The 18,908-nt window shown below is 31.7% G+C and overlaps 1 protein-coding gene and 1 long non-coding RNA gene across 11 annotated transcripts in view; one reads left to right on the forward strand and one right to left on the reverse strand.

Moving 5' to 3' along the window:
- The window catches only part of CASK (peripheral plasma membrane protein CASK), a 569,337-nt gene that overhangs the window by 71,023 nt on the left and 479,406 nt on the right, over positions 1–18,908 (reverse strand). The gene's annotated exons all lie outside the window — the stretch shown is intronic.
- Positions 13,723–17,501, forward strand: LOC148239013 (uncharacterized). The gene is made up of 2 exons (XR_015809640.1): positions 13,723–14,319; positions 16,082–17,501. It is a non-coding gene; the product is annotated as an uncharacterized LOC148239013 (long non-coding RNA).

Genomic DNA, 18,908 nt, shown 5'->3' on the forward strand with positions numbered 1-18,908 from the left:
TGAATTCTTTTTTTTTATTAAGAGCGCAATTTTTATTATAAATTAAAATTCGAGTGTCGCTGCTGGGGCTCGAAACCGCAACCTCAGAGTTACTAGTCTGAGACGTTACGGACTACGCTATTCCTTCCTTATATATATATATATATATATATATATATATATATATATATATATATATATATATATATATATATATATATATATATATATATATATATATATATATATATATATATATATATATATGTGGTTGAATGCGTTTTCGCGGAGAAATATATAGATCTGAACAACCACATGCTGGGCTTTGCCCACACCGGATGTTCATATTCTCAATTTTCCCCTGAGGATGGCCGGGCGAATCTGGCCGAAACGTAGGGACCATGATTCCACACGGAATCAAAAAAGTACGCGGAGTAATCCGACTCCTAGAAATATTAACCATATATATATATATATATATATATATATATATATATATATATATATATATATATATATATATATATATATATATATATATATATATGATATATATTTCATTTTTATATGTATATTTGTTCACATATAAATATCTTTGAAGTGGAATTTTAAATCAAGCATTTGATACGAAGTAGTAGGTGCAGTCCCCAAGGATTTTTTAATCAGAAATTTTAAGAATTTTTATTGAAAATAATAATAAAAAACAGTAATTAATTATTTTTATTGCAAAATACAGAGAAGCATAAAATAAATTATTGATTTAATTCGTCGTAGGAGACATTTTTATCTACTTTTATAAATTTTTATTTGCTTACGTTGCACAATCAATTTTTTTATTATAAATATTCAAACATATTTTATCGGTTTTATTAAAACTATTTTAGGTCAAGGTCCAAGAGTGTTTTCCCACATTTTCCCTATATTTTATATATCATATCTATTGCAATGATCATTTTAATAATAAAAAAATTAGTGACAATTTTTACATATAACATGGCTTATTTAAGATATTATAGTTTTAAGATGTTTTTCATTCCTCGAAAAATAAGAATTCTCGTTTCTACTGCTTGATTTTCTCAAAAATTTTGATAAATATAAAAATATATATATTTTGTATTTTTATCTCTTATTTATTAATAAAAAAAATGACTACTATTTTTGCCAATAACGGTTAATTTATAGTTCAAATTTGAACCGACGTGCTTTTCTAACGAATATATAAGAAAAATAAGGAGTTTTATAATTCAATGCCTACACTGTTTTGTCGATAAAGTGAACACCTTTCATTGCGGAAAGCACCTTCAGATAATTTTCCTCTCTAGATTTCGCACAGTTACCTGAAGATATTTTTGCTGTATTTTTGAATGCATTAATTACGAACATAGTGCTAACCTTTACAAATTTTTTTCATTCTTATTAAAAAGCTTCACTCTTTTTCAATCCAAAATAGTTCAGCTTTTGTGTCGTTTTTCATAGGTAATACCATGACGCATTTTTTAGGTTGATAACATTTTTGAAGGCTGTAAAAATTTATTTTTTTATTAAATGTTTCGCAAATACTCATTGGTGAAATCATATTTCAAAATAAAAAAAAGGTACCGAGTTCTAGTATTTGCCTATGGTCGCATACGAATTTTTAATGCTTATTTCTTCTGATACAAATTGAGCCTTTCAGCATTTAAATAGATTATGTAAAAATATACTATGCTATTTCTTCTATTACATTAAAGGTAATATAAAATAGCCAGGTTCTTTCTATATATTACAGGTAAAAAATAAAGATGAGATTAATCGGATTCGCTCCACCTGATATTTGTAGCACCGAATCGACAATCTATAATGAATTTACAAGCTTAAATGCTACTTTATGGATAGTATTCCATTCAAGCTCGATAGAGTGTGAGGTGTGAGTAATTTCTATGTTGTTCGGCACTAGTTAATTAAGAGCAAAACCACTCCTGAGTCGCTCGGCGCGTTAGGTTTTTGTCTTGGCGAATTAGTTTGTTGCCGTTGTTAACAATGTACTTTAGGATAATGTTTCCATATATGTTAGGCGAACTTTGCTCGCTTCAAGTGTCATATGCGAGTTTTATGTGTCGTTAAGAGGAAACCGGGGTGCAATGTGACTCGCAAGGGAAGGACCAAAATTTAAGCTTGCAAACTTTTGCGTTTACGATTCTGCAGATGACCTAGTATACAGCTGTGTTAGATGTAAAAAATGTGCGCCAGTTGCGGTGCGTTGGCAATAACATGTCCATTTTTGATCTATATCAACCAATGTACTCGGAAGTTTGTACGGCAATAAAATGTTTACGATGCAAGAGGAATCTCATCGGAATAAAAGTTCGCATGTACACAAAGGGACACGTACGCAAAACTCTCATATATGGCGATTTTTTGAGACCATTGTCGAAAGAAATATAATAAATAAATATAACTTGGTCTTTATTTATAGTTATTTTATAGCGTACAATCTCGCTGCGACAGCGGTCGCCTTCTGAAAAACGTTAATATATAAAATAAAATATTGGGGATGTATTATTCCAGAAAAAACATCTTGTCGTACGAAATGTAGATTTTTAATAAGCGAACCGGAGATGAAACTTGTTTCATTCACTGACGTTATCGCTAGATTGTATATAAATATCACAAAACATCTTTAAAAAGCATGACATTTATAAATTACATAAATTGCGATAGCAAAGTATAAAATTCAACAAAACCTTACATATATAAATATATAATATTTAAGAGAAAATAAAAATTCTCGTATTTATTTAATTTAAAAAATATATTTAGCACTTGATTTTATTTATTTACGTTGTCGAGAATGTAAAAGTAGAAGGATTTCTTATGATACTGTCTACGTATCGCCAGCAAAACGTAGTTCGAGGGACGTGTGAGGAGACAGGAGCGTTTTTCATGAGAAAAACCGAGTCTATGGGGAAATCTCGGCATGGACGCTAATGCGGCAATACAGGGGATAAGATTCCGCGTATATTACCTTTATATGACGAAAACTCTTCAAGAAGGACCATATTCTTAAAATCAGGATGAAAAGCGACAACCGAAAAAGTGCCTGAATTTAAGTAGTCTGTTGAATGTAGAATGGAATAAAATATATATATATATATATAAATATAAAAAAAACTATTTTAAATCCAATCAATACTTGTACTAAGTTAAATAATGATGTCACGCTAAAGGCAATCAACGCTTATCCAATCAATATCAAATTTGATTAATTACTTTGACGCAATATGATTAAACTCCAGTTTAACAATAGCTATATATATTACAATTAACTAATATTAGTAAATATAACTTTATATTAAACTTGTATGCTACCAATATCAAGAAGCTATTTGTAAATTAGATAACTTAACATCAATAAATATCGTTAGCTTTTACGGATTTTGAGGTTAAAATATGACATAAAAATATGTTATGACATAATTTATTTACATTTTACTTTCAATTGAAATTATCAATGTATTATATAAGCAAATTTTTTAGATTTAATTATATTTTATTTTTGATTTAACCACACAATAATTTTATATAAAATATTTTTAAATTTAAAATAAAAAGTATTTAAACAACATCACGTGAATTTCGAATTGCATATACGGGGCTGAAGGCTCCGAAGAGACGTAACAAAAAGAAACGAAGAGGGCAGACAGCGGTGGAACTTCTCCCGACGAAACTTTTCAATACGCGAAAACCGACAAAGTGCTTTGTAGTTGCACTTTTTCGGTAAAGTTTCGACTCGGAGGATGTAAAAAGTATGTTAGCAGATTCCGATTAATCCACTATTCGAGCGATTTACATCAACGCCGCAAGATCGATGAGCTGAGCGTATAAAATTATATGGGATACAAAAGATAAACAATTTCTCAAAAAGTTATTGCAGCAATGGTTCTTAAGAGGTTGGGAGAACTCTTCCGAGAGCTATTCCGAGAGCGGGGCAAATATTTATGTTGGTCATAAAAATCTGGAAGGTTAGATTGATAGTCGAAAAGTCAACACCCTGACGTCAGATGTTTGCTAGGTGAGCACAAGAGAGCCTTTCGAGAGCGTCGTTGTGTTCATAGTCGGAACTCATTAAACCGGAATGATTTACATTGCTTAAGTTGAAGTAAACACACGTTAAAATCACGTCCCTTAACAAATCATCCCGAATTCTGAAGAGTCATGTTACGTTAAACGTTAAAGGGATCGAGTCGCCAAAAATTCGTAGAAAGCGCGTCCTCTCTCTGGAGAATTTTATTGTTGTCCAAATAAGGATTAACTACGTTGAAATATGTAATAATGTTTGCGTTAAAAGCGAATGTCTCTTATTAAGTCTGAACAAGTGAGATTATTAGGTTTTACGAACATGCTACATGGGAGAGCGTATGCAGAATATGCAAAATTCATTAAAGCTCGCAGTGCGGTCATCAGAAGCTAGGAGCTTAATGAAATTGTCGCAGTTTAATGAGACAAAAGCACATTTTCAAGACAGTTTTAAGTAAGACGAACAACGCCGAAATAGCAGCAAATAGAGCGATTTTTCTCTAAGAAATGTTAATGAACGCTCTCGTAAATTCATAAGGAGCTTTTCGACTCTTTCAAGTGGTTCTCTGAGAGAAAATCAAAATTAGCCAATGTTCATTGAGGAACTTGCCGAGCTTGCCTTATTTTCTTATCGATCCAATGCACACCACAAAGGAATCGTATAGTGAGGTGACTAGATTTCCAAAGCTATATGTAGGATATAAAAAATAATATATATTAATGTTTAACTAATATATTATTAAGATCAGTTATTAACAAGCGTTCAACGTAATAAGCTACATTTGAAATTACATATTAAACAAAAGTAATATATATCAACATTTTAAACTTAGTTTTAAGCTATTTAAAAGAACATATTTTATTTGCCATCATATCTCAAAAAAACTATCAAGTAATTTATCACCCTTATCCAAAAGCAGTTGTCAAGATATACATATATATTTATAGTGTAAAACGAAAGCTCACATAAATAGAAATTTGAATTAATTATCGAGGAATTCTTTTGAATTCTAGATGTTTGGTCACCATACCATATACATATTATACATACGTGTGTGTAATACAATGTGGTGAAAGCCGATAAAAGACAGCAGCAACAAACAAGAAATAGCAGAGTGTGCTTTTCAGAATCAATATATACATCAATATATACATGTGATTTTTGTCGGCGTCATTTCCATTAGGTAATTCAATGAACTTCAGCATCTTCGAGGAGAACGTGCGCACTTGTTCGTCACATCCCCGGAGACCTAACCAGCAGCTGCCGACCGTTATTGCAGCCGTAAATATACGTTACTGAAGTTTTACGGCGGGACCGCTTCGTAATAATCAGCCGATAAAAATAGGAAGGGATCGGATAAAAATTTAAGTATCTACGGTGGATCTGCTTCATGCTAAGGGGATTAATCAGAGGATTTCATGCGAAAAATTATATTCGACCATAGTAGGTTTTTTATCGGGTAAAGTCTGGACAAGGCTGGCATTCCCGCAGGGGGTCGGTCGACGTGATTTACGTTAGTCAGGAGGTCGACAACGTAGTCGGTCCACTTCAGCTGGTGAAATATGAGACAATTGAATTACCTGGGGAGCTAGAGTGAACCAACACATGCATTTTCGCATGCTGCTTAAATCAAATCCGGAATAAATCCGATTATTACGGTCACGTATAATAAAGTAACATCTATAAATAACTCAATTTTGATTGAATTACATTGGGAGAGTATACCAAATCTGATTTTTTGCACGAAAATTCTGTTTATTATCAAGATAAACGTAGATGTGATAAATTTTGCCGCTGCGTTTCGGCAAACTCCAAAATAGGTCACCCGTTCGAACGGAAAACGTAGATATAACAATAATGCCTATTACGTAAACTTTGGGCGTTTTAGGCTGTCGTAAGCTACTCACTCTTGTAGCATCAACAGTTAAATATTAAGCTTACTGCAAAAAGATTATAACATAGTGGTTTTCTCTCTATTTCTATTGAATTTTTGTACAGTATAATAAATCTTTGCCTTTCACGAAACATATGCAATCGTGACATTTTCCATATGCTTTGATTAAATATCAGTCTCTAAGTTTTATGTAACTACACACCATATTTAAAAAAAACCTTGAAGCACCCTTTTAAAACGAAATTAACAGAATAATAAAAACAAAGCTTACTTATATGTATGATTATACATCTTATTATTTTCAAAGCGATGGATGTTTATCAGCAGAAAGTTTATCAAATTATGGTGTTATGAAAGAAATTTCGGGCTTATTTTTTTCGTCACTTTTGTAAAAAAATAACCACTAGATTTCTGTGAAAAAAAATAATATTGATTTAATAGTAGCAAATGCAGAAAATTCTTGTTTATATAAATATAATGTTACACCACTTGACAGAGGCTTTAAGCACACTTCACTTTACTTTAACAAAAATTAAGCTAGTTTAAATCTCAAATTTTTGTTTTTGACAAATGGATTCTGTGCACAATGCGAACTAATAAAATCAAGATCAAGATGAAATAATCTGATTAGTGCATTACTAAACCTTGTAGATGATAACTAACAATTTTTTTGTTCAATTCAATATCATTTCTTGTGAAAAAGTAATTTTAAAGAGATTTGTACTTATAGATTTCTATAAATTTATTATATATATGATTGCCTTCATTTAGACTTTTTGAATCAGTGAATGAATTTGGGGTCCTTGCAGTGATTCATTTTAATCACTAAATTAAAAAATAAATTAAATATGTAGGAGTGATAATCAGTTTACCTCTGTTTTGAGGTCTCATCAAAGAAAATTGCAATTTCACCTTTAAGTTTAAAAGCTCTTAAAATTACTATCGAACAAAATAGTCAACACACTTCACAGTAGTTTAGAAGTGAGGTGTATTTACCTCTCATATCTTCAAACAACCGCAGGTGGAAACTAGTGAAAATTTTATTAAATTAAATTACTTATTGCGTTAGACTATGATGGGCAAGATGTTTTTTCCGAACAGTGGTGGAGAAGCTGGCGCAGGGATGATGTCTATAGATAGAGTTCTGATTGGTGTTACAGCGACAGTATAGCGCAGGTCATAATTAGTGGATTCTTTTGAAACTAGTGTCATAGTACCCTTTGTAAAAAATATCCGTTAAATTAAAAATATCAAAAATAAATTTATAAATTTGTTTGTAGCTCCAGTTTGGAAAACGCTTTATTATGTAATGCTTTTATATAATATTCTAAGAACGGAGAATGCAAGATACATTCGAAATTTCGATTTTAATTAGATAATGTAGTAAACCGGCACGTCTAACACAAAGACCACGAGTGGCGCAAAACCCATTGAGGATTAGTAATTCCCATCTACTCTTAGCCTAATGATATAAGGTTTGTTAAATTGTGTTTTGTGTTGCTTTCCAAAAGTGCATAACAAATGTGATATTTTTGTAAGAACTGTGCTTTTAAGCCGTTTATTTAGCTCTAGTTTTAATTCGATTTTCGAATTAAATTAAACAGTCGTAAGTCATTAAATATTTAAATACAAGAATGCAGGAATTTCATAACATATTTTAAATGAAATAAACAAGGTGAATAAATAATTCGCATTTCTAGCAGATTTTAAAAAAAAAATAAGCATCTGTGATCTGAGGCTAACTGATAAGTAATGCTTTAAACTATTGATTTACCATGCTGGTATAATGTTAATTACTTATAATATTTAAATTATTATATAAAATATAATAAAAAAACGCGACTTTGTGGATGAAAAATAAATAAAGAATAATTTGAACGAGTAATTTAGCGTTTACCACAGCGGATTAAAATTGACGAAGTGATTTAGCAACAAGGCCAGCAATTCGTGTTTGCTTTGCCGTAATGTTCCATGCCCGGGTATAAAAAAGTTAAAATTTTTGGCCTCAAATATTTGCTTTAGTCTTTTAAAATGAAAAACGGGGGACGATGAAGTGGAATTATTAACTGGGACGAACGCGAAAAAGGTCAAGCGTTTGCGGATCGAATTACTCAAAAGAGAGCTCCGTCGTTTGTATGATACCCAAAGGCTGGGAACCGTCGGTCCGAAAGCAATATTTTATAGCTAATAACGCGGAGGTGCGAAGAAGACCATTGCTTTTTAAATGGCCCGGCAGCCTTTTTTCATGTCAAATGTATCCGACCGGAATGAAGCTGATTTACACGGGAGAAAAGCCCTATTTGTACACCCAAAATAAACGTTCAGAATATCACGAATCTATATAAATGTACGAATAATTAAAATAATTATTGATGAAAAATACGAAGCCAAGAAGTCGATATTGTGTAAAAAATATATAAAAATAGAACGATGGAACATCATTTTCAGAAAATACCAGGGATAAAGCAGCACGCCGAATTGGGTTCATTCTGGTGAAATTAAGAACATGACTCGTAAAACTCGATAATAAATGTTGTTCGTCGAAATAAATTATTTTTTTTACCAACGGAAAAGAAATGGCTAGTAACTTATCTGAAAATCTAATCAGCGTTTAAAATATATTTTTACGATCAGATATTATATTTTTATTTAGGGTCTTATTATATAATATTAAGCGACAAGGCAAAGTATGTATTATTTAGGATAAATTCAATCTACGAGAAATGGCTTTAAAAAGGCTAATTATTGTAAACGTCGTTGTAATTTATTTAACGATTCACTAAACAATACATTTAATAGTATATATAATTGACAAGATAGTGACCGAATAAAACTACCAGTTCTTCAACACCAATTTTCCAGGTATTTTTTCACATCACTTATCTACTCACTGGTAAAAAGGAAAATAAAAATAATGAAGTAAATAGGAAAATAATTTAAAGATTTTAATCTCATTGTTAATATTCTTCTCACATATCTGACGATGAGCTACATGAGCTAAAAATTATCATTGTTTTTGGCAAGTTCTAGAGCACTCTAAAACTCGCAAATTAAAGTTGCTGAGCATTGACGGGTTGTCAACACCGCCTCTTAGCAATTTAAAAAAATGCTTCATTCAGTAGATGCTACGCCCATAATGTAACGAATTGTATCTCAACGCCCCTAGCAAAAAAGCATTAGGTTACAAATACGGATACAACCCGTACTCTCCAACAACAAGGAGTATTGAGCTTCACCTGAATTTCAGACAATGCAGTTATATTCGAAGATGTTACAAACAAGCGTATCGTACATAACGTGAATCGCCAATAAATTATTAAAATAACACGCGCTCTGCATACCGAAACCGAGCATCCACAACGCCTAACCGCAAATTTTGGCGATGTGCATAAAAATTCTCAATTCCTGATCAATCGCCACTCTGAAGTCACTGACAAAAGAATTTTTGCCTAAAAAACCTCCGCCTAAACTGTAGAGGAATCTGAAAAATATGTCAACATGACACTTGTCGATTATGAAAGGTAGTCGATTGTTAATCGACCACCTCCACATCGTTTACAGGTCCTTATGTAAAGATAGTTAATCTGAATTTGTGCAAATACCCAGAAACACTTATTTAGATTATCAGCATATATTAAATATCGCAAAATATTAATTTCTATATTACTTTCATTGGATCATGTGGTACTCCAGAATGAGAAAAAACTCATCAGAGCGACGATTGCCATGTTTCACATACTGATGACGACTTAAGTAACTCGAAAAAATGCTAACAAGACCGTTTGAGGAACATTATTTATTTAACTTTCGAAGAAGTAGCTAATGATACATTTTGTTACATGTTTTATGAAAGTCTTAAAAAGAAAGGCAAAAGAGGTTATTGAATGTGGAACGACACAGACGAAATCCGTGTTGTTGGTTTATTAGAGTTTGCCGTTAGTGATTACTGATATATCTATGAAGAGTTAAAACAAACAAAAAAATTCAGGTGCCGTAGGAATGGCGACCGGTCTAAAGTTTTTGGTACACGATTCATTTTGTGGATCCAAGCGAATTTCGTATATCTCCGCAATAAATCGGGAAACGAAAGTGTTACGAAAATAGCATCAAGAAAAGTCAGGTGTGAAAGCTAAAATACATATTATAGTATTATAAATATTTACACCAGATAAAAGTAAAAAATGATTACACAAGCACAACTAAACATTTTTTGAAGAACGTTGGCTCAAATCGGATTTGTATTTAGATTTTATAATTTGTAAACAATGTCTTATTATATTATAATAAAATAAATATTATAAATGTTTAATAATATTTTTTTATATATACATACAAAAATTAATTTGTTTTGTTAAACATTTTTTAATCACTGAATAAGTATGGTACATAAGCCTTGAAAATCTTTAGTAATCTACTATAAGTGCTTTAACCCATTTCGACTTTAAACGAATCCCTTCTCATGTACCTGACATGTCTTGCTTTTTCGGCAAATATACATTCAACATTATTACATATGGATACGGAAAACATACCTGTTAAAAAAGTATACTGATACATATACATATATTTTATGGTTTACTTAGGATGACATAAATAATTTATTTTAAACTTTGATGTTTTAATCTGGTATTAATATCTTGGGTAACACATATATATAAACCACACACATACATATACTTCATGAAATAATATAATTTTTATATCCAATTTGGAGCGATCATTATCGTGCGATAAGTCGTTAAAGATTGGAATTATTGTATTATATACATTTTTCGATCATAAAAACTCAAGAAATTTAGGGTAAAGTCTGCCAGCTTGTTAGGCGTCCTATTGCCTTTTTTTATTCCCTTCGGGCCAAGGACATTTTTCAAGAATTTATCTTAGTGACATTCGAACGTTTTTTGCCGACATTTTAATCCTTTACTTCACGGTTCGACGGGGAAATGATTAATTACGAAAACGATCATTGAACACTGAATTCTATGACAATTTTGTTTGAATAAAAGAATCGATCAATAAGCAGTAGAGCAATTTTAGAAACGTGTTATAACGTACAAAAAAATCCGAGGGTGTCTGTATAAAATAAATTTTGTATACAATTGAATAATAATACGGTACCCTCTTCTGATGTTAAGAATTTATTATAATGCGGTATCAATCAAAGTATTCGGATTCGCTTCGATGCTATTCAAGATTGATGATGAATACATAATAATAAATTACAATACATACATACTTATTTTAATATTAATTTAGCTGAAGATCGGCAAAGAATTGATGATAATCAAACGCCAACAGTCTTTCGATCACCAATCAAAGTAGTAATAACTAGTTACTGTTATAATATTAACTGTAACAACACCTTTGATTGGTAATAGAAAGAAAGTTAACGCTTTCGAATATTGATGTCCTGAAGATAGTAGAAGCCACGTGTTTGATGTTTGCTGTACCTAAAAATATTATAAACAACAAGCCAGTCCAAAAACTTAAAACATATTTATGTGAAAAACTATTATATAATATTTTAAAATTATAGTAGTAAAAATTATTGATAATTTCTAATTAAATTTTACTTATTATTAATGTTTGTAATTTAATTTAAAAATTTAGAGAGCGTTCCAGACTTTCTGATACACTTTGAATGCAATATCAAAACCCATTGTAGAAAAGTTCAATAATACCTAAGAATTTAATTAAAATTTGTCTGAATGCTATGATGAAACTCGGAAATCATTGTCATGTTTTATTTGCACCATATTAAAATTTCTTGAAAATACGCGATTATTTATGGACTGACTTAATATACATATATTATTAAAACATAACAGTATAACCTTGTTGAACGATTTATAACCAGTATAAAATGTTTATATTATATTATAAGGGTCCTTTGGTTAGTAGACTGATAACGTTTAACGTTCACGTCGTAAACGTTAAACGTCAAACAACATTTTGCGCTATAAAGTTATTACGTTACAAAATAAATAGAAGCACATGTACATACACTCACACAGAATTTTCAAATCGAAATGTAGTCGATGCTACGTAGCCTGGATATTTCATTTCCTTCCCAGCGTCCAATTGCCCGTTAGCAATCTTAACTGGCGGAAATAATTACAACCCTTTCGCGTCCATCGACGAATATCAAACGAATATTTCCCTTTTTAAAACCAATTCGGTTCAGATCATTTGTTCGCCTTTCAATCGGGCGAAATTTCCTGGACAGAATATCGAGAACGTCTCTATTGTGCTACGTGAAATGAACTTCGAATTGCGCTTTTTTTTACCATACAGGAAATCTCGTCCTATTGAAATTCAAACATTGAAAGGGCGTAATTATAATTATTCTCTACAGGACATACATGTGTTAAATAGTACATTTAATATTTATTAAAAATATTACAAACAGATTTTATAATTAAATTAAAGATGGTAATTCGTTAATTTTAAATAAACCTGATACAAATAATTTTAAGATAATCGAAATTCGAAGCATCCAAGCGTCGGCGTTCCGCATTAATCTTGTTTACGTAAAATGTCCTGAAATAACTAAATTCCAATGAACTGGATCGATAAGCAAATAACAACAATCAAACAACCATCAATATTTCAATATAAATATTTTTTATAATAAAAAGCAAGTGAGAGTTGACGTTTGGCGTTGATGAAATATGTTTATTAACAATAAATTGCAGCATGATGGATCGAATAAGTTTCTCAAACGTCAATAAGCAATTTATCACAAATAAATAGCGTGAGTGTTATATAATAAATAAAATATATTTTGATATATTCGATGCAATATACATATACATTTTTTTAAATCCTATACATATGTATGTATACAATTATGAAATTAACATTCTTAAATATATTGTATTTACAAATTATATATAATTTTTTTTATAAAATATTTGCACATACATTTATTTATAAATATATTTTTTTTTGATATCATATAGTTAATGTGTATTTACAACCATTGGAACACAATGTATAAGTGGTAGCTATAGGTCCATTAAGGCGATATAATAATATTTGCCACGCTGTTTTTTAATAAATAAAAATTATATTTATAGTTAAACATTTTTATCTAATTTCACTAGCATTATTTTTTTCAAGCACGGGTTTGTCCTAAAGACTGCTAACCTGTTTAATGCTTTTTTATACACTATTATTTTATACATTTTTATTATTTTAAAATCCCCTTTTATGTACTTTAGCATAGTACAAATTAATTGGGTGAAATAATTATTCTTTCACAAAATTGTACGTAAAAAGCTACAAAACAAAAAAAAATAACCATCCTAACTACATAATTTCACAGGAATATATTTCGCCTAGAAGCTTTCTTGAAAATTCTTGTTAAAACTAACATTGATTTAATTATACCTCTAGATATTCGTTTTATTAAACATGTTAAAGAGATAATATTAATTTTAGTTCAATGTACATTATTGACATAGATAAATCTTTATAATAGTAAATTGCAATTTTACTTATAGCCACCTCTCGTTTATTAAAAGAGAGGCTTTTATATAAACGCACATTTCTTAATCACACGTGTTTTTGGGTAAGTGAAACAAAAACTTCCAGATTAAGTCATATTTTAACTAGCAAATAATTTTTTTACTGAATTTTATATTTTTTTCATTTAATGTAATCTACTTATTAGTAGTTAATCAAGTTTAAGAATATTTAAAATATTTTTAAAAGATTACTTATCCATACATTTCGAATAATTTAATAATATATTTTTTTTATTTCTACGATATTTTGTTAAAAATATATATTTATTTATTTTTATTTTAGAATTTTTATTAAGAATCTGACCTTTAATACAAGCAGAAATTTAATTACGTGTTATTCATTGCGTGCACCGCTGCCGTTACCGGTATTAAGTACGTACGAGTCCAACCCATATGGGCGGGCACCCAGCTTGTGACGGCAGAGTGAGCATGCATTAGTATTTCTCCCGAGCGCTAAGGGAGACGTACTTTCGCTGGTTGGCCGGCATTACATTGCACTGCATGCATTGCGTTTCGTCCTAGTAACAGCACCACCCCCAGGTTTATGGGGGGGGGGGGGGTTGCTTATGCTGCCTCAGTCGCAGCCTTGGCCCTCGCAACGTAAGAAGGGCCGAGTCTTTTGGCCCTGTTTGCGTACTTCTGCTATGCTTTGTTCGTCCTAGATAGTGCCTCGCGCTCCGCCTCAGATGGCCAGTCCGAGAGGTCACTTCCCCTTAAGTGTTTGGGTATAACCCTTGCTCATTGATGGTGGACTAGCGTCCAACAATCGCCGAAAACATGTGTTTGGCAAGCTCGTTGAGAAACTGGATCATGAAAAAAGAGCGTTCTTAAGTGCTGACGTCTTGGCCACGACGCACAGTGTACGATTTGACCAATCTAGCTGGACAAAACTCAGAATCAGACGTATAGGATTTTAAATGGTCTCAAATTACAATTTAGAGATGTGGCAGCAAATAAAAAACAATTTTGTTAATTCTACTAAATTTATTTGGATTTTAACAAAGTTTTTATGTGAGCAAAATGTTTTATGCTGCTTTTCTTAGGCAGTTTCCGTAACAAATAAATGTAAGGATCAGACGACATTAATAAATATTTAAATAAATCATAATTTGTGCGAACACGAGAAGTTTTTAATGTGTGACCTAATTTGACCTTTCTGATTTCTTTGTTTTGCCCTTTAAAGCCTCTTCAGACATTTGTTCTATTATTTCTGCTCCGTGTATCAGGATCTCGTGTTTCCAAACAATATTGCTTAAATTTGTCCGGGTCCATTTTATAGCTAGACGCTATGACTGTAAGAATAGTAGATAAATTAAATTTTCTTTGATACTGGTGATACGAGCCGTTGCTTTAAAATCGTGAAAAACGCCCTTGCGCTGCTCCTATCGTTGCTCGTACCAAAATCTGGTTTAACTTTGTCTACTATGAGACTGATTTCTTTGAATTTACCCTTTATTTCATCCTTCTTCTTCTTCAGCATACATTTGCACAGTGAAATTGTTTGCAATAAATAAAGCCAACGCTTCTTCCGGGGTGTAAGACCGTTGGTATTTTTTCACGCTAATTTATCTCCGAGCTTTTTTATAACCAGTAGCTCGTTTTGGTAAAACTGTAGATACTTCCTCCATTAAATTAGCAGCGTCTCATTTTCCACTGGCTCGCACACTTAATTGTGCAGCAAAAAATAGCTGTGCATCGTTATATTTTTCCAATTGAACTTTGCGCTTTTTCGTTTTTGTACAACTATCTTCAAAACGCTTTTTCGGTCTACCAATACTGAAACTTGGTTTCAGTGACTATTCGTGGAACATATAAAACACTAATTCTTAATTTAACCATTTTTCATAGACACTTAAAAATAAGTCTAATCGTACGAAGCCATTTCACACGAATCTTCTCACATTCTTTTTTCAGAAAGGTCCATAGGGGCTTCTCCTGATCTTGTGTAAGGAGCAAATCAACAAATCTTGACTTTACAAACATAATAACTTTGTTTAATCTGCCTTTGGAAGGGATAGAACGCCAAAAGTCAAATAATGACTTTCGTGAAATTTTGGCACTTATAATGAAACAAATTAAAAATCTTTAGAATCGCACATAATCGCACAAAATAATTATGTTCTTAAAAAACTATAATGATGCGAGAATACGTTTAGAGCTTTGTCATGCCTTGACTCAACTTGACTACATACTTTAAGACCATCCAAAGTTAATTTTTGTGTTTTTTTTGTTGTTTTGAAAATGGTATATTTTAAGACAGTATTCCTAAGTATTCACGAATATTTTGGTGGATTAAAATGCAATGATAGATTGATAATTACCTCTAGTTGAAGAATCCATCACTAAAAAGTACTTAAATTACACAAAACACAGTAAGCCAAGCACAAACGTCAATGTTCACAGCTGCACTAAGCGGCTAATCGCGGCTACCTAGATCCAAAACGGTAACTTTGCCCATTTTTATTGAAGGGATCGCGACTCAAAAACTGTTTTGGAGTACGTTACCGGTTGTAGGGAACATTCAAGGGTATTATAATATTAAAAAAAAGCAATATCTGAACATTATAATTTTAGACTTTTGTCCACCTAGATTAGTCAAATCGTATACTGTGCGACGTACAGGAATAAGGGGTACAATCGCGGCTCTCTAGGGCATGCTAAAGCTCGCAGATGAAAGTTGCCAAGGCATTGACGGATTTTAAACACCACCCCTTAGCAAGTAGTGTTTAATTATGTAGATGCTATGCAGCAAGCCTTTCAGGGCGAAATTTTATTATGTGCTCAGGTATTTAACTTTAGATATCTATTCTATATTGTTTCCCTGTTTACTTTTAAGTATCGGTGGCAAAACTTGTCTACGTTTCAGAAATATATAATAATTTAAAAACAATTCTATTGGTTCTTAATATATCTTTAATTTAATCTTAAATGTATATGTAGAGTTTAATATACATGTTGATTATAGATATTATAATTATATTGCATAATAGTCCTCTTAATGAAATATTTTGGAATTTCCGTATAGGAACCACTTTGATAAACCGATAATGTAAATTCACAAACACGCTATACATTTTAATAATCTCCATAAATTTGTCACGTTGACGCTCGATTCTCGCGGTAAAAACGAAAACTCACCACAAAGTTTAGCACATAATAGTTGCGGCTCAAAACTTCTTATCTATGTACGTTCGCAAGACCTAAAGCTTATTTGCGTACTTGCCTGTAGCCATATATGTAAGTATGTGCATATACAGATTCGCTCGAGCGAACACTGCCACATATTCTGCCTTAAATCTTGCGTCACTAGGGAGACGTTATGGCTTATTATATTCAGGGAGCCGCAAAACGCACGCATACGAGGTGCACAGTTTCACAGCCGCCATTACCGATAATATTGAACGAGCCAAGAAAGTATTTTCCTTACGTGCGAGTGGCGCGATAATCGTAAAAATTGCCCGAAACAAAGGACGCCTGTGGGCGGCGAACCGGGATATTTGAAGTGCGCCCCTAATCAGCTCGAACACGCGAAACCGCACGTGTGCCAGCCCTCGAGCAACCCCCATACCCCCTGCCCGCATCTATGCGCCCTTGGAAACTTGGAAATGTGTCGTGTTTATCCTTACACTCGCCGACGAAAAATCCCTTAAAAGCCTTTTCTATTCGCGAGGCAGCGCGATCGTGTTCTGCGTATGATTAAATATAAATTTTCGCGTGTCGCTAAAGTGTTAATCATATACTGCTCTCTGAACATAACTGGAATATAAATAGCATTTTTATTATCAAATTTTATCTAAATTAGTATACCTTATGAAAATACACCTATGCTAAAATACGTGTATTTAAAAAGCTAGTATTTTCCCTAATATATATTATAATTTATCAACTAAATTTTCTCAATTCGACAAATTCTACCTATTGTTTGACCCACCGCCTATTGTTTTTATTTTAAACTTGCATAAGCCTCGATTAAGAGTACAAAATGAGCTGTATCCTTGGATGCTCCTAATGGTCTGCGACAGGGTGATGCACAGGCATGCACCCTGTTTAACGTTGCACTGGAAAAAGTAACCAGAGATGCCAAAGTCAACATATACAGTATATATTTATAATAAATTGGTACTAATAAAAGTCATCAGCCAAGAAAATAGATTTAAGAATTAATGAGTTAGAAACAAAATACATGCCGGTTTTAGCTCAACGGAGACATACCCTTAAAATATCTTAAAATTAAATTAATGTACTCCTAAATTTTTATATACTATCAAATATTTATAAATTATACTAATCTACAAATATTTTAACTTTATTATCTAAAAGATATACATATACATACATACCAGGCGCGGGCGGTGAGATACTTTTGCTCTCGCTCGCTCGCGTGTTAAGTGACGAGAGTGAGTGAGAGATAAGGGCATGCGGCCGCATGCCCTTATCTCTCACTCACTCTCGTCACTTAACACGCGAGCGAGCGAGAGCAAAAGTATCTCACCGCCCGCGCCTGATACATACATATATAAAAAGTAAGCATATACATGTTTCATTTAATTAGTATTTGGTTTAAATACATGTTCGCTTAAACATTTTGCTATAACATATAGTTCGTTATATCATATACGTTATTAACGACTTACTTGATATGATAGGATGTGAATTATTAAATGAAAGCTAATTATAAGTATAGAGTTTGGCAAAGAAAAGCATTTTTGTAGCGATTTGTACTTGTACATGAAGTAAGTTAATTCGGCTTGTTGGGTTTGTTAGGTGGCTTATGTAGCTTTTTAGGAAGTCAACGGAAGTTTAAAAGAGGTAAATACCTATTGGAGGGTAAATGAAAATTTATAATTTATATAATTTCTACCATATTAAATAGCAAAAACAATTGATTTTTCTGTTCAATTGGATAAATTAACACCGTTTAATATTTTAACTACAGAAAATATGAAATAAACGAAAATTTTTGTTAAATATTTTAAATTCTTAATATTTATTAATTGTTTTTTTATAACAAAATAAAATACACATTTCCAATACAACGGTTGCTTGCAATAAACGTAAAATATTGGAGACTTACAGTATTTATTAGGAATATGTTCCCAATATTCACATACAAAAATTGATTAATAATATTTAAGCAAAACTTCACATTAATGTTAAAATTCTGTTTTTGCAATAATAATTAAAATCAAAGCTTTTGTTAACAACTTAAAACTTCCTTGGAAAAACTGGTCATGTCTACGTTTTATTGTTTCAATCGATTAACACTTTATACGTGCTGAATTTTCGGCACATGTGAAAAAATCACTTTGTCCATCGCAGGGGTAAAAAAAGCACCGCTAAAAAAACACTTCGTATCCAAAAAAGATAAAAACAGGATATATCTGGTTTTTTGCCCAAACTTCGTTATCAAACTCATGGTATTTAATTTTCTTAATATTTTTACTTATAC

This window comes from Plectrocnemia conspersa, unplaced genomic scaffold (assembly GCF_051122295.1).
Source record: "Plectrocnemia conspersa isolate PC_06_02 unplaced genomic scaffold, ASM5112229v1 ptg000001l, whole genome shotgun sequence".
Taxonomy (NCBI): domain Eukaryota; kingdom Metazoa; phylum Arthropoda; class Insecta; order Trichoptera; family Polycentropodidae; genus Plectrocnemia; species Plectrocnemia conspersa.